The sequence below is a fragment of the Ammospiza nelsoni genome, chromosome 1 (genome assembly GCF_027579445.1).
Source record: "Ammospiza nelsoni isolate bAmmNel1 chromosome 1, bAmmNel1.pri, whole genome shotgun sequence".
Classification (NCBI taxonomy): domain Eukaryota; kingdom Metazoa; phylum Chordata; class Aves; order Passeriformes; family Passerellidae; genus Ammospiza; species Ammospiza nelsoni.
Window position 1 is genome coordinate 104,226,542 of NC_080633.1, and position 16,272 is coordinate 104,242,813.

A 16,272-nucleotide genomic window follows, 5' to 3' on the forward strand; every position below is an offset into this window, starting at 1 on the left:
ATTCAAGGCCACTCTTCAGGGTAAGTTACCTCAAAAGAAATTATTTTCTTCAAGGCCACTTGGAAGTAGCTTGACCACTGCTTTGGTAACTTGACTTATGCCTTCAGACTTTCCCCCTCTTCCTTATAACATAAGGAAATACTCATTTATGGAGGGTAAAGTTAACACCCACTGTTTGGTTATTTTGGCTTTTTTTCTCTGCTTATTTTTTCTTTAATTGGCTGTACTTTCGTCTCTCGAGGTCATTTTTTAATCATTTTTATCTGAAAAAGATGCATGGAAAAAAAAAAGGATTGGATTAGACTTGTACTCTCTCTTTTTATCTCTGTGTTCCAGTATATTTGAGGCAACATATTTTTCCTCGATTTAGGCAAAACCCTCTGGGTTTTTTGCATCTTTTGTTCTTTAACAATTTTCCCATGCCTGTGTTGTTTGGAAAAGCTGGACCATAAAACCACTGCCACATTAGAATTTTGAAGCTGTGAAAACTGATGTCATATCGTATATACTAAAACATTGCTGCCTTGAAAAAGTTCCTTACTCCTGGAAATCAGATTATACAACCCCATCTGCCCAGGTAAGACTTAGGTTAACATCTGTTTTGCTTGCTGGGAGGCCAGAAGACGTTTCCTTTCTTTCCCTTTTTTACCCCATCCTTTACAAATATCTGCATCTGGGGCTACTGACATGATTATTTGGAAAGCTAAACATCCAGCTAGGGAGCAGGGTGAGAGTCTGTGGATTGGGATCCTAGCTGAGGTGAGGAGACTGCATACAAAGCTGACAACATGTAAGCCCAGGATCTGCGTGCCCTGTGATGTGAAGGTACAATAATAAACAGCCCATAACAGATTATGATGTCTGGATTCTACAGCTTTCAGAGTGCAGATGGTGATGCTGTCAGGAAATATCAGCCCTCGCTCTCTGAACGTCTGTCACATTTCATTAGGGTGCCCAGATGACTGTTTCCTCCACTGCTGAGGCTCGACAACAGATAACAAATGAGTTCTGCTGGTAATTGCCACGTTCCTTATTATTTTGTGATCACCTCATTTCACTCAAGCACCCATATCTACAGAGGCAAAAAATACTTTCACACAGGAATTTTCATGTTGGTGGTGACAACAAATGTGTCATCACGCAGGGAGACGCCAAATGCTCTGCAGAAGGCCGAAAGAAACACATTTTCCTCTCAGTATGCCTCTCTAGAGGAGCAACACATCAGCTTAAGGCTTCAGTGTACATTTGCAGACACCTACAGGAGACAGACAACTCCTCTTTGTTTTGTGACTGTTGCTTTTTGTGACTGTGCCTCTCCTGCTGTCATTTTGCCCCTACCTTGGACTGAGACTCCAGCACCAGAGTCACATGGAGAACAACAGGGTTATAAAGAGATGTGATGAAGCCATGGTTTTGGCTTAGCTACACAAAAGTAGAGCTAAAAACTGTATGTCCTACCCAGTCTTCCTGGCATGCAGTAATGAAGCAACAGGGTTAGGGGTCCTGGCCTCCTGTTACATTTCCTTCCTTATCAAAATATAAAAAGAAACCACCAGACCACAACACAGAAAGGAACAGGAAAAAAGGCCATTAATGGGCATGGAAGACTTTTGAAAACATCTGTCCAAACTCTGAGGGGACACTAGATCTACAAGGGTGCTCTCAGGAAACCATTTTCCTACAGATGCAATATATACATATATATATACACAAATAAATTACTTATCAATATAAACTTGCCCAGACCAGAGCAGATCCTCACAACTCATTCTTTCTTGCCTACTTTATGTGTGCATTATGCATGGAAAAAAAGCCCCAAATCCCAAATGCAGTAATTTTGCTGTAAACACTCTGTGAAAGCTCAAATCACACCCCCATTAATTTTTTTTGGAGTTAGGGTTAATGCATGAAAGCAGAAAGCCTGGGATGTGACATGAAACCCACAACTAAACATATGGGTCAGACTGTCAGAATTGTTTTCATGGTCAACTCCATCTCAAAAGTCTTGCACACTGCTCCTCGTTGTTGGTGGTTTTCTGACTAGTCCGCTTGTGTTTGTGGGAGAGAGAGACAGGTTGGTGCCAGTCTGTCTTTTTAAAGAAGTCTTTCGCTATAAGGGGAAACCATTAACTTATCTGGAAACAAAGAAAACTTTTTCTGGCTGGAGCTGAAAGAAATCAAGGGGTGAGAGAGCAGCTGCACTTTTGTGTTCACAGTTGGTACGTGGATAGATTCAGAAGCCATTAGCAACTTCAAAACACAAAGATTTCTAAGGGTGTTTTCTGGAACATGTCAGAGCAGGAGTAGCTGATAAATATTCAGTAGGCTCTACTTTTGACAGGCAACTTTCCTGCTACTATAAATGAACTCCTTAAGATCTCACTCTCTCTCAGCTGTAGCGGTCCTAAAATCTCATATGAGCAGCTTCTTGGTTTAACATATATTCTCAGCTGAACCTCCTAGAGATAAATCAATGATAGGGAGAATTTTTTTCTCTAGCAAAAGGGGTAAGGGATTTTATAAGTCATCTCTTTTCACATGCTACCTCTACCTGTCCCTGTGCAGAAAAGGCAGCCTGCCAAGTTAGCCATTATGCATCACTCAGGGCAAATCAAGAAGAAAAGCCAAAGGCTCCAGCTGGGGTTTAGAAATTGTACGTGCGTATGTTTTAATTGCATTAAAGGTACATGATGTTCCTGTAAGAACAGCACCTGGAGGGGCACTGGCTCTTGCTCATTCCCATTTTGAAGTCTGCAGTCTACCTGTTTCTAAAATTACCTTAGAAGAGTCATGTAAATAAATCAATAATTTGAATGAGCTATGGAATATTTCTCCTAGGAGCTGAGAAAATATTATTCATGTTTGCCTTTATTTCTGAACCCAGTTACAGTTAATGAACCCAAGCTCTTAAAAATCCTGGCAGGATTCTCACTATCTTGAAAGAAGTCTGGATTTTACCCAATTACACTTCTAACACTGGCTTCAAAGCTGCAACTGCTGCTTTCACATTGTACAAATTGCAGTCCATATCTTGGCAACAAACCTTATGCAACAATGCACAATGAGCTCAGCTGAACCCAAGTTACCCCTCTGTGTGATCATCTGGGGTCAGTGCTGAAGTTTTCTTTGCCTGACTTCCTGAGAAAGTGAGGTTTACATGCTTGCATTAGCCGTCAGGACTTGTGTCTCCTGAAATCTTTTGTATCTATTGGCCCATGCAACGAAATCTGACAGAAGGGTCTCAGGATGTGACACCCCTTCATGCTCAAAGATGGAGCATCCAGGGAAAAATAGTGGGGAAGGCTTGATTTTGAGGGATGCATTAAGTAAAAAGCCTTAGCCTGCCTGAACCTGCCTGAGCCTGCCTGAGTTACACACTTTGTATACATCTTGATTACTCTAGGGCTTATTTGTAACAGGTTTTACTTCGTTGTGAGACATCTCAGTAGACCTGGACTTTTGGAGATTGGGGGGTTTTCTTGAAGGTTTTGAATTCTTTACATAAATTACAGGAACACTCTTTATTTGATACCTAGACAGAAATATTTGTTATCTAAGCAAATGTTTACAAAGGGCAAATATTGTCTCCTTAGGTACTTTATAATGGAAAGGAAAAAATCAAAATTCACACATTTTAAAGGAGAGAAAAGGAGAGTAAATGCACATATTAAAAAGGAGAACAATTAGTAACTAAAATATGGGAAATCATTCACTGCATACACTATTCTTCATATAAACATGGTATTACCTGCTTTTATCAGGTTTCAATAATGCGTAAAACTTTGTGAGACACACACACAACTCAGAAACAGTAGCTGTAATCAAATTCTTTCTTTCATACTAAGATACACAAACAAATTACACTTTCTTTTTCTTCTCCATTGCAATTATGAGTTTTAGCCAAAAGATGTATCTACAACCAAAGAACTTGTTATTTAGTCTCTGTTGAAGCTCACTCTTCAAAGAATGCATTATATTATGAGCTGCAGCAAATGCAGCCTCTGATTGGTCTTAGTGTCCAGAGCAACTTCTCATATTGTAGAAGAAATTGTAGTATTATTTATTTATTCACTGAAGACTACTCTCAAATCCTTTAATGTCTAAAATAAAAATTGCAGCTATACATTTTTTACCTGATTCACAGACAGAAATATCAGGAACACAAAAAACTGTTAAGATCCTTTAGCTGCAAATGCAAAAGTAACCACTCAATGAAGATATGCCTCAGGATTTCTGAACACTTACCCAAAACCACTTGTGGTCTGAAACAGTTGGAAAATGGTTGAAAATTTAAATGATGACACCATATTTTCTCATGAAAATTCTTTCCTTATTAGTCACTGATGCTGGATTTGCCATAGTTAAATTACTGTAGTCATTCTTTAAATTTGTAAATATTCCCAACTCTTATAAATATTTCAACAACTCTTAGGAATATTTTATATTTCTGTGAATTGTGGCATCAGAGGAAAATATATTTTTGCTAAAGAAGTCTTGAATTCCTTTCTACTAAGAGATGCCAGCAAAATAAGAAATCGGGTTTTTTAACAGCCTACATAGCTCTCTTTTTTGTGGATGCTACAAAAAAAGGCTATTTCATCCATGTTTGCAGTGAAGCAGTCCAAAAAAGGTCAGTATCTCAGAGAGCTTTCTGGCAGAGGTTTTCAATCTCGTTTTCAATTTAGTTTTCCTTTTAAACATTGTTTTAACCTCAAAAGCACTACCTTTTCCTTGTGAGCGTTTCCCAGGGCTCCCATCACGGAGCCCTGCAGCTTCCTCAGCCATGCAGGCAGCACTACACTCTGCTGTGTCATGCCAGGCTATATCACAGAGCCCCCCTGAGATGTCTCATGCATTTTTGCATGGCTGGTAGCACTGCATGGAAATTTTAGGGAGCTCTTGTGATAGTGCCACCACAGACACAGCTGCTCCCATCCTCAGAATAGAAACCTTCCCAGCAATCTTTTGGACTTTAAAAAAAAGATTTTTTTTCTTTTTTTTTTTTTATTCTGTGATTGTTTAATTTTGTTGTGAAGGTAACCAGGCACTGGCACAGGTTGCCCAGAGAGATTGTGAAGTCACCATCCCAGGACATATTAAAAAGCCATCTGGACACAGATGTCATCCTGGGCAACTGGCTCTCCACAGAGTCTCTCCCCATGCATGAGCCGGGGGAGGACCAGCCACCCCCTGTCCCTGCCCAAGCAAAGCAGAGGCCAGCTCGTGGCCCAGGGACAAGGCATGAGAGAGAGCCAGGAGACCTATCAGGGATGGTGATGGCAGATAAGAGTTTGTGTAATATGGAGGGGCTTGACCGCTGGCCTGCAAGCAAAGCTGACTTAACAGAGGAAATAACAACTGATGATTTTTGAGTGTATCCATAACAAAGAAGAAGACAAGGCTGTCAGCATGGAAACAGATTAGAAAAGAGACATGAAAATTTTTGTAAACTAGACTAAGTGCATTAGTAGATGTGTATATGTGCCTTATTAAATTTCTGTAAAACTTTTGCCAATGATATTGATGCTAATTGCTCTGCATCAATGAATATAATAAGTTATTGTAATGTAGTTAGTGACTGAAGAGCACACTTTGTTAAGAGTATATAAGCTAGAGAACACACAGAATAAAAACTTTTCTTCTTAGACCATAATCACATGTGTATATGCCACATCCAACCTAACACTGTCATTGAAACCCCTGCAACTGCTCCAGTTTTAACATTAGCACCCATCTGCAAGGAATCAGTCAACATAGCCAGTGATTCTCCACTCTGCAATTTTGATTATAACTGACTGTTCGAGCCTTTTTCATGTAGATGATGTGACAGGTCAGTTACTGCAGTTGTCAATGTTTAGTTCTCTTATTTCAAAATCAGGTTGTCTGCCACAACAGGTCTGTATTATTCCCCTTTGGTGATGTAGAGCAGAACCCTTTTAAATCAATCAATTATAAAAAGAATATTTTCCTGTGCCCTTTACTAAAGGAAATGTATTCTAACTCAATGCAAATGGGATAAAACTATTAAAAAGAGATTTCCTAGTCCAGACAAGGCTCTTGGGTTTCATTCAGTCTTACATTACAGTATTTTATGCTGAAATATAAACTTTTTTCCAGGAAATTAGTAAATTCAATATGACATATTCCATAAGCAGGACTGAACTAGGAGTAGAACTCATTTTAGTGTGTGTCTTCCTTAGCTGGACTGACTAAACTTCATTTTCTAAATCTGAGTTTGTAGTCCAAAAGTGCAGGGTGTCAGGCAGCTGCCATGTGAAGCACAGCATTGCATGATGCACTGGGAAATGACTAATGGGGCACTGTCTTGTGATGCAGTGTTTATCCACAGTCAAAACTTGTACTTCCACTGAGAATCCCATCCAGAGGGGACAAGTAACCCGTGGGAAGCGCAGAGGGGAGAAAATGAGAGCCAAAGGGCTGGGCTCAGCCAAAAACAACCCACAGCTGTCCCTCCCAGGTCACCTCCAAACCATGGAATGGAGACAGTCCTGTAGATGTGCACCAACAACAGCCCAAAAATGAGATAAAAGAATGGCAGAGGCAGGGCAGCCTCTCCCTCAGCATCAAGCACTCTGCCTTTGGAAAGGAATGGACACAAACAGATGAAGTGCAATGGATGGCTGGTGTTGAGAAGCTGCTATTACAAAGCCTGAAATAAAATTTTAAATTATTTAATTTTAAATTATTTTAGGTAGAAAGAATTGAATGTCATTCAGTGCAATTTTAAGCAAAATATAGAAAAAATTGTTATTAAAATGCGCAGTTTATGCTGAATGCATTTAATAAAAAAAGTGACTCAGCTTTCTGGAGGAAAAGTTTTAAGAGGAATCACTGATATTCCCTGCAGGGGGAAAAAACCTCAAACAGACAGCAGTTACAAGAAAGAACTAAAGCTCTATGAAATGGGTTAAACCTCTTAATACTGGGTTTTTTTCTGGCCACCAAGACCTAAGCCATGTGGAAAGTGTTCAAAATATTTCCCTAGTATGAGTATTAAGAGATATTAAAGAACAGGTATATTTTCACAGTGAATTTTTTTTTAAACTTAGCAGAAGCTAATTGTAGAAGTAACAACTCTGAGACTGAGTGACAGCGTTAGTAAAGATAGTTTTGACATATTAGTTAGTAAAGATGTAAAAATCAAAATAATGGTGTTTTCAACTCTAAAGTTACTACAAAAAATTTGAAAGTTCCCATTCAATGAGTGGGAAAATAGTCAGGAACTAAACCGAAGAATGGTCCAGCATCTTGTGGATGCATTTGTGTGAATCATACAATGTGCTTCATTTCATAATGACAGTGGCTGCAATGTAAAATACATATTTTGTGTTAATGAAATTAATTCTAACACTAAAATGGAATTAAGTTACCTGTGTGATAATATAACCTATTTGTCCTGCTGGTTGTAATTTTCTCTGTATTGGTCCCCCCCCCACCAAAGTATGATTTATCTCAATTTCACTGTCATGCTCTTAATGAAGTTAGCCAAGGTCCCCAGTATTAAATCAGACAGCACACAGGCTGACCATTTGGAGGTCTAAGCTTGTTAAACAGCCTCTTCCTTTTTGGGGCAAACCTTTTTATTAAAGATTTATTTTGTCTGGCCTTTGTGAATTACCATCAATTTGAAAGTTTTTCTAAGGTTATTCCCTGAGAAAAGAGAGGAAGTGGAATCAATCCTTGCTGCTGCAGAACTGTTTCTTGTGATATAGTTATCAGGCAACCTTTAGAGAAATTAGATTGTAGTTAGGTTTCAGACACAGCCATATTATATTTTTTTTTTAATGTGACTACAGTCTGGTTTATTTTAGAGCTGTTCAAAATGGCACAATTAGTGTACCAGTCATAAGGATGGTGAAAGGCTGCTGCACATGAGGGTGAAAGAAGGACAATCCCTTGGAGCAGTGTCTGGTTTGGCTGGCCCACTTGGCTGATGCAGCTCCAACAGAGTTCCTGCTCTTCAGCCTTGGGTGTCTTCACAGTCTTGGCATTTTCTGAACCATTTCCTGGGATGAAAAGAGACCTGCAAATATGGATCCAAGAACACTGCTTCTACCCGAAGCCCTTTTTTGATCTGACAATTCAGTTGTCACTGGAAGATCATGGGCCATTCTCAGAGGCCCTCTCTTCAGCATTTTTCAGGCCAAATATTAAAAATAAAATATTCTCTCAAAATCTAAATTTTTTTTACTGCTGTATCATAGGATTAGAGAATGGTTTGGGTTGGAAAGGACCTTTAAAGGCAACCTAGCACAAGCCTCCTACCATGGACAGGGGAACTTTCCACTGGACCAGGTTGCTCAAAGTCCCATCCAGCCCAGACTCAAACACTTCCCAGGATGGAGCATTCACAGCTTCTCTGGGAAACCTGTTCCTGTGCCTCACCAACCTCACAGTTAAGATTTTTTTCCAAATATCTAATTCAGATCCAGTCTATTTCAGTTTAAAGACATTTGCCCTTGTTTTATCACTACATGCTCTTATCTAAAGTTCCTCTCCAACTGTTTTTTAGGCCCTTTTGGACACTGGAAGATGTTCTAAGGCCTTCCAAGGACTTCTAGATCCATCTCTTCTCCAAGATGAATAATCCTAGTTCTCTCAGCCTGTCCTCACAGGAGAGATGCTCCAACCCTTTGATCACCTTTATGGCCCTCCTCTGGACTGAATCCAACAGTTCCACATATTTCCTCTGCTGGGGATGCCAAACCTGGACAAAAAACTCCAGGTGTGCTCTCACAAGAGTGGAGTAGAGGGGCAGAATCACCTCCCTTGACCTGCTGGCAACATTTCTTTTGATGTAGCTCAGTATATGGTTGTGTTCCTGGGCTGTGAAGGTGCATTGCTGGTTCATGTTGAGCTTCTCACCAACCAACGAGGCAATAGCTGAGGTTTTGAAAAGTGTATAGCCTCTCTGAGCACAACACACACATCAATTGGTCATTAATTAGATCCCTAAATTAACCTTTCTTATAAATGGCTTTCCCTGATCTATGAACATGGGAAATTTGGGGTTTTTCTGCTTACTCTGAGTGTGTTTTTACAGCATAGTCTGAGGTCCTGTAAACAAAACATTTTAGATCAGTTTATGTGAATATTAGATTCAAAATTTGACTGTCTAGGAAGAACAGGAAGATTACCTGTGATTCTTTGAGTACTTTTCCTACCAGCATTTCTAAGGCTGTTTTTTTTTGTTCCAGAGCACTTCAACCACTTTCCCAGGCTCTAACCCAGTTGTCTCTGGTTCCTGTGGAATATCCGACTGAGAAGAGACAGGAGTGCTACGAGTTGTCTCGTGCCTCTTTGACAGCAGCAGTTCAGCCTCCCACATCTCTCTCCCATCTTTGCCAGTCTGCTCCAACAGCCCCAGAGTGCTCTGTGTGCCCTTGGCTGCACCTCTGGAACGTGCAATTGTCTCTTCTAGAAAATTTAGGATGGGCTGCAAAGCTGGGAGGGGTAGTAATAGGCTTTTTAATGGAACCTGGCTACAGGTAGCAATCCTGATCACCAGCCATGGGTTCCTTTACTTTACACAGGGAAAGAAATATAAATAAACCAACATCAACTGAATTATGTGGTGGGTACCCCTCAGCCCTGCAGGAATATCCTTCAGTTTTGTTTTTCATCTACTGTTGTCTTCACAGATCAGAAATTAGTTGGGACCATGCTAGCATGGAAAGCCAGTGAGGAAAACACAGATTTTCAGTGGTGTTTGGTACTTTTTTTCATTGCCTGACAAACAGAGAAGCTGCTTGCAAGTTCCTTCAAAATAAAATAAAATAAAATAATTTTGATGTTTAAGAACTATGTTAAATTACTTTTTGGGTTGGCTGCTCTGGAGGTGAAATAATGAATTTGACATTTAAGGATAGTGATGGCAATTACTGTGCTCAGTTACTGAGACTGAGAAGGTACTTGCTTTATTGACAGAGGACTAACAGCTTTATTAATATTCATTCCAAGTCAGAGGCAAGTATCCTATTGGTAAGTAGCTCAACAGTACCCACCACAATTTATAATAAGAAACTGTTGATCATACATGACACTCCCTGATGCACAGCTGAGGATTTATAGTGCAGGGAATACATGAGGATATTAAAGTCTTTCACAGCAAGCTGAGGATAGACACACAGGTAGACAGAGGATACTTACTTAAATGTTAATTAAGAATTTTCCACATCAACACACCTTTTCCACTTCTTGCCACTGCATATTGAAATACCACAGGATACTTCAAATCATCATTTTAATTTTGTATATTTAGCACAATTTGGAGTATTTTTTAATATCTTCTCTAGATAAAAGATCATAAATCTTCTGGATGAAGATTCTTTCCAAACACACAATTAAATTATTTCAATTATTTTGGCACCATTGGGCTAACTCTTTTGAATAACCCTTTTTCTAATTCTGATCCATGATGCACACAGAGGAGGAGGGAAAGAGGGGTTTCTCTTTTTTCTCTTGAAAACACTAGAAGATGGATTTGTTGAAGACTGTGGGAAGAGAGGAGAGGGCTTTCCATGATAAAGATGCAGGAGACTGCCCTGTGGTTAGTGAAAATTGTGTACCCAAGCATATCATGGCAGGTAAGACTTGGCCTCAAGAAAAAGTGAGCAGGAGTGTAGTCAGTAAGCAGATTCATGTACTTGCACTGTTTCTAGTAGGAATTAAGTCTTTTCAGAAATGGCAAGGGAGACAGCTGAGCAGTCATTTCGTTTATGTGGTGGATTTTGTACAGCTGGAACCTGCATTTCTATGATTTTCACAGGGTGGCAACAAAGCCACTGCATCATCCTAAAATAAGATCCTGTAAAATGCTGGCCAGAAAAAGGACTTCCCAGAAATTACCTAGGGGAAAAATTCTGAAGCAATGAACTATTGTAAAGCCAGAAAGTAAACCTTGTTCTGAAGGCATAAAGCTAAATAGAACAGGCTTCGGATTTGGGGTCTTACGGCTGACATATTAAAAACCAAAAACAAACAAGCAAAACAAACAAACAGACAACAACAAAACCCCAACAACAACAACAGAAGGTGTTTTCCTTAATAATGGCATCTGGAAAAATCTGTGTTCTAAGTGGATTCTCCAGTGTCTAGTAATTTAGGAGGTCCCACTGCAGACTCCCCCAAAGGCTGTGCAGCTAGCTGTTTTCACAGACTTTGCAAGAGCCTAATTTCTCTGTTTGCTAGACCTTTGTTAAACCTAAATGAAAGCAGACAGCAAACTTCACCTTCCCATTTCTGTTACTCTGAAAGCCTTTTAGACATGTATTTAGAGAAGCCTTAATTCGAACATTTCTTTTAATGGAACCTGGTAATGATGTTTTCTGGTAATAAAATTTGTTCATGTCACTTATGAGTCTTCTAGTGATTCCATTTGCCATTTGCATTTTGAGAGCCTGTGTTTTGTCTGACTTCTGACATTTTAATGTGGTCTGAACTCACAAAATTTTGGCCTTGTATACTAGGAAAATCAGGACCTTGGAGAGATGGCAAATCAAACACAGAATCAGTCAACAGTTTTGAAATTTTGGCTTATGTTCATATCAAAATTAAATTAAAAAAAAAGAAGAGGAGGAAAATAATGAAGCCTGTGAGGTAGGAAAAATACCTATTAGTAAGAGTGGTAGGATTTAGACTGCAGTAATTGCATCAGGCACAATACCTATGTAGACTTTTTGGAAAGCTCTACATTGCAGTCTAAACATGTCAGGCTCCACTTGAGCGTTTTTTTGAGATTATATTTGCCTACAGCATGTCTAAACCAAAGGTCTGTTTCTGGGTGTTTGATTATCCAGGGCAGTGTCTGCTACACATTTCCAACATTTGGCTATATTGCATGGGAGGGATTGAGAGCACTTCGGTTTCCAACTCAGTTGTTTAGAAAAAAAAGTACAGGACACTTTCCAATTCCTGATTGTTTCAGGCAAATCCCACCCTCATGGAACATGGGTAAATATTCTTCATGAATAAAAAGATCAGGGCACAGTTAAATATTAACAACTGTCTATACTCTCTTGCTTTTAGGTCAAACAACAAGAGCACAATTTTATTCCTTGGCTTCAACAATGAAGGACAGTGATTGTTGAAACTCTTTATATATGGTTAATGTGGGGAATCCTAAACCACAGACTTATGGGAAGATTTAGGTTAAAAAGTGTGAAATGCTATGGAAAGCCTCTCTGAATGGTCCTGGCAGATCAAGTGGACAGTGTAATGCTCAGCAGCACAAACCTGTGGCTGGATCTTTGGTGTCCCAGACCCTGCAGGCATGTGACAGCAGGAGTGCCTCAGCCAGAAATTCAGGGTAGAGTTCACAGTGCACTGCTCAGCCCAGGGGAAGTCATGTGTGCCACCAATGCTTCCATGAGCTTCTTAGCAATGCATCACCAAGTTACCTCTGGAGAAGGCTGCTGCAGGCTGGTGAGGCAGGTCAAGTAATTCTGCAATGCCGTCTTAAGGTGGTGATTTAATTCTCAATAGGGAGCTAAAACATGCAGGGGCAGGGATTGTGCTGTGCCACGTCCCTTGCCCTGTGCCATGCTCCTGCCCACACTGCACTCATGTTGTTGGGCACACAGTCACAAGGCTTGAAAATGATGCCCCAGGGGAAAGAACCACAGCAGCCTGGCTCATAGACAGACACATTTCTGTAACTAAACAGCTCAAAAACCAGCCTCAGGTGATTCTCTGGTGACCACTGTCTCCAAATTATGAAGGAAAGGAAGGAATTTATGTTCTTTTTGTCACAGTGACCTAAAACCTTATACATGTCACTGGTCATCACTAAATGCTGGGAATACTTAAGGGTTACCTAGGGAAAAAAGATATTTGAGTGTCCAATAACATTTTGCTTTGAACTGATGTCATTTGGAGTCAGAGCAAAGAGAACAAAAATGAAAAGGCCAAGGTTATTTTTACAGCCTGAAATATGGTATTTTAATTTTAATTAGGTGAAGAAATTGAGGAGATGCTTAGAGAGATGGAGAAATAAAGGGTAAGAAAGGACAGAGACAAAAGAGCTATCAGGCATAATGTTCAGAGAAATAGTTATACCTGTAATGCTGTGTAATTATTAAAAATACATTGCCCCATGATGCTGCCAATAGGACTTGGCATCATCTGCTTCTTAGCTTTTGTGACAAAATAGTGAAAGCTGCTCATATTTTTCTTAAATTATGATATGACTGAAACTGGTCCAGTAAAAATTAATTTCATTAACCCTTTGAGGAATAATGTGGCACCAGGCATGGGTGGCTTCCTCCAGAGAACAGAGACAGGCTTTGGGAGACTATGGCAGAGAAATTGGAGTGAAATCTTGACCAGAGCTGCAAAAGAAGTCTGTGAGTTGGGTTATTATAGTAATGAAACTGCTATTTTCCCATAGAACAGCACAATGGAAGGTTTCCTTTGTTTTCCCCAGAGGGAAGTTGCTGTGCCCCTGAAAAGGAGAAAAAAGCATCTCCCTAAGTAACTTCAGTCAAATCCAACAGCGAATAAATTTGCAAGCAGTGACGTGTGACATGAAGTGTTCACACGGTATTTAATTAGAAACTAAATTTATGGTCTAGCTGTTACGCAGAAATAACATCCTAATTCATTTAAAACCTTAATTGAAAGTCACTTCAAAGGATTCCAGCATTCCTTTTTCACAATGTTTTAAGAGTCTGTGTTATTAGGCATTTTAAAAAATGTTTTAAATCTTTTTTCATAATCCCATGTGTCCCAAGCTTGATTGTAGTTTTACTACTAAATCATCAAGGACAGAGATGAGTCTCTGGGATAAAAATTCCCCTTAAGGTTTTATGGGTTACTGATTATATACATACCAAGACCATTCTACTATGTGTTTAAAAGAAAGAATAAATCTTTGCTGATCTCTTTGTAGACGTTAGAGAGCACATTTAACTTTCCTTAAGGAGAGGTATTTGTAAAAAATAAGCCTGGCACTGGTTATTTAATGCTTCATAAGCACAAAGCTGGGCCAGCTCCCTTTCCTCTGAAACTCAGTTTTGGTGTTTGGACATTTTTGTTTTGTTTTGCCCTTCCTCACTGAGGTGTCAGACACCTCAGCTGCTCTCTGTGGGCATTTTTGGGCAGCCCAGTTTAGAAGGCCTGTGACTATTTGAGAGCTCTTGAAAGAACTGATGTTTTCAACACCAATTCTGGGAAAAAACTCTCCAAGACTTGCTTAGCTGTAGTGTTTTTGGACTCAGTCTGGGAAAGGGCAGCACTGAATGATTCAGGTCCCATGAACTTTAGCAGGCACAGCGAATGATCAACACCTCCCAGAAGCAGCAAAACTCTCAGAAGAGCAATGGGAAGGGCACAGACAGCTGGGAATAGTTTAGTGGGAAGGGCCCCTCTGGAAATCATCTAGTATTTGTATGAACAAGAGGTTGCAAGATGATGCTCCTTCCATGGCTGCTCTGGCATGGAAATCCTCACAATCCTCTGCTGAAAAATTATTTCCATCGTGACCCTGAGAAACATTTCAGAAATCTTTCTCTTCAGCAATCACGTTTCATAAAGCTGTTGATAAAACATACTGAACTTACACAGAAAACAAACTGACAGACAATCTGTCAAGATATATCGACACTTGTATATATTTTAATTCCTGATTTTACTTTTTGGGTTTTTGTTTTGTTTTATTTTGGTTTTTTGTTTTGTTTTGTTTTTTGTTTTATTTTCTCTTGAAATGTGTCTCAAAGTGTAGGAAGGCCAGATGAAATTCACACTGAGAAGCCCACTGAGCTCTGTGCAGCTGGATCTGCCCATGTTTGCTGTCACCCAGCATGCTGACAGAAATATCCCATCAAACTGTTTCTTGATCTGGTGGATTTTTCCCTAATTCAGAAACAGATTTTTTACAGCCACTTTGGAGTCTGCACTAGAAAAGCAGGACCAACTTGCTCAGGGAGAGAGTAGTTATTTTGCACACTTCATTGTTATTCACAGATGGTTGTCGTGTGTGTCCAGAAAAGAGCAGTGGAGGTCCTGGAGGGTCTGGAGCACAAGTGTTACCAGTGCAGCGGAGGGAGCTGGGCTTGTTTTGTCTGACAAAAAAGGAGGCTCAGGGGGGACCTTTTCACTCTCTATACCCTGAAAGGAGGGTGTAGTGAGCAGGGCACCTGCCAGTCTTTTCTCTCAGGTAGCAAGTGCTGGGATGAGAGGAAATGGCCTGAAGGGATGTTTGGATTGGATATTAGGAAAAAAATCTTCATGGAAGGGGCTGTTGAGCACTGGAAGAGGTTGCCCAGGGCAGGAGTACAGTCACCATCCCTGGAGTGATTTAAAAGACTTGTAGGTGTGGCACTTGGGGATGTGATTTAGTAGTGGGCAGGCAGAGCTGGGCTGAGCATTTGGAATTTATGCCCTGAAAGGTCTTTTCCAATCTAAATGATTCCATGATTTATGTGGATGCAATAAGATAAAAGTCACAGGAAGCACCACATACCAATGAGTCGCTCTAAAAACACTGAGTGATGAACTGGGATGCAACTTTCCAACACAAAACTTTTGTACTGCACCTCTATTTCTGGAAGAAGAAAAATTTAACTTTATTTGAAAACCTGCCCACACAGCATAAACTTAGAACCAGTCCCCAGACAAGTATTTCTCTGCAGAAATGATTGTGCTGCATCCCTCCAGTGATAAATATGAGAGACCCAGCCCAAGGGGGAAGGAGAGAAGACGAACAGCCTAATAAACATCCTGAATAATTCATTGGATTAAAAATGGAAAGCAATGTATGCATTTAATAAATTGTGTTTGTATTAATTATGTGGAGGGAAATGAACAGATCCTGAAAAGTCTCCCTGAATCTATTGGTCAGTGCTGGAGCAATGCCAGAGTGATGCCAAGGTGATGCCAAGGCAGAGCTGGGGCAGTGCTGGGCTTCTGCCAGGTGATGCCAGGCCAGTTCAGGCTTGGGACCAGTTGATGCTGAGCGGCACTGGGCAACACTGCAGTGGTGCAAGGCAATGCCAGAGTGGTGACAGGGCAGCCAAGCAGCACTTGGCAGGTGCTGCCAAGTCAGTGCCAGGGCAATGACCTGCAGTGTCAGGCGCTGACAAGTCAGTGCCAGGGTGATGCCAACTGGTGCCAGGTGCTGCCAGGTGCTGCTGGGCATTGCAGTGGTGATGCCAGGGCAATGCCAGAGCAATGCAGGTGTGCCTGAGTGGTGCCAGGGCAGTGTCAGACCAATGCCAGGGCAATGCTGGGTGGTGTGAGGGTGATGACAGCTCA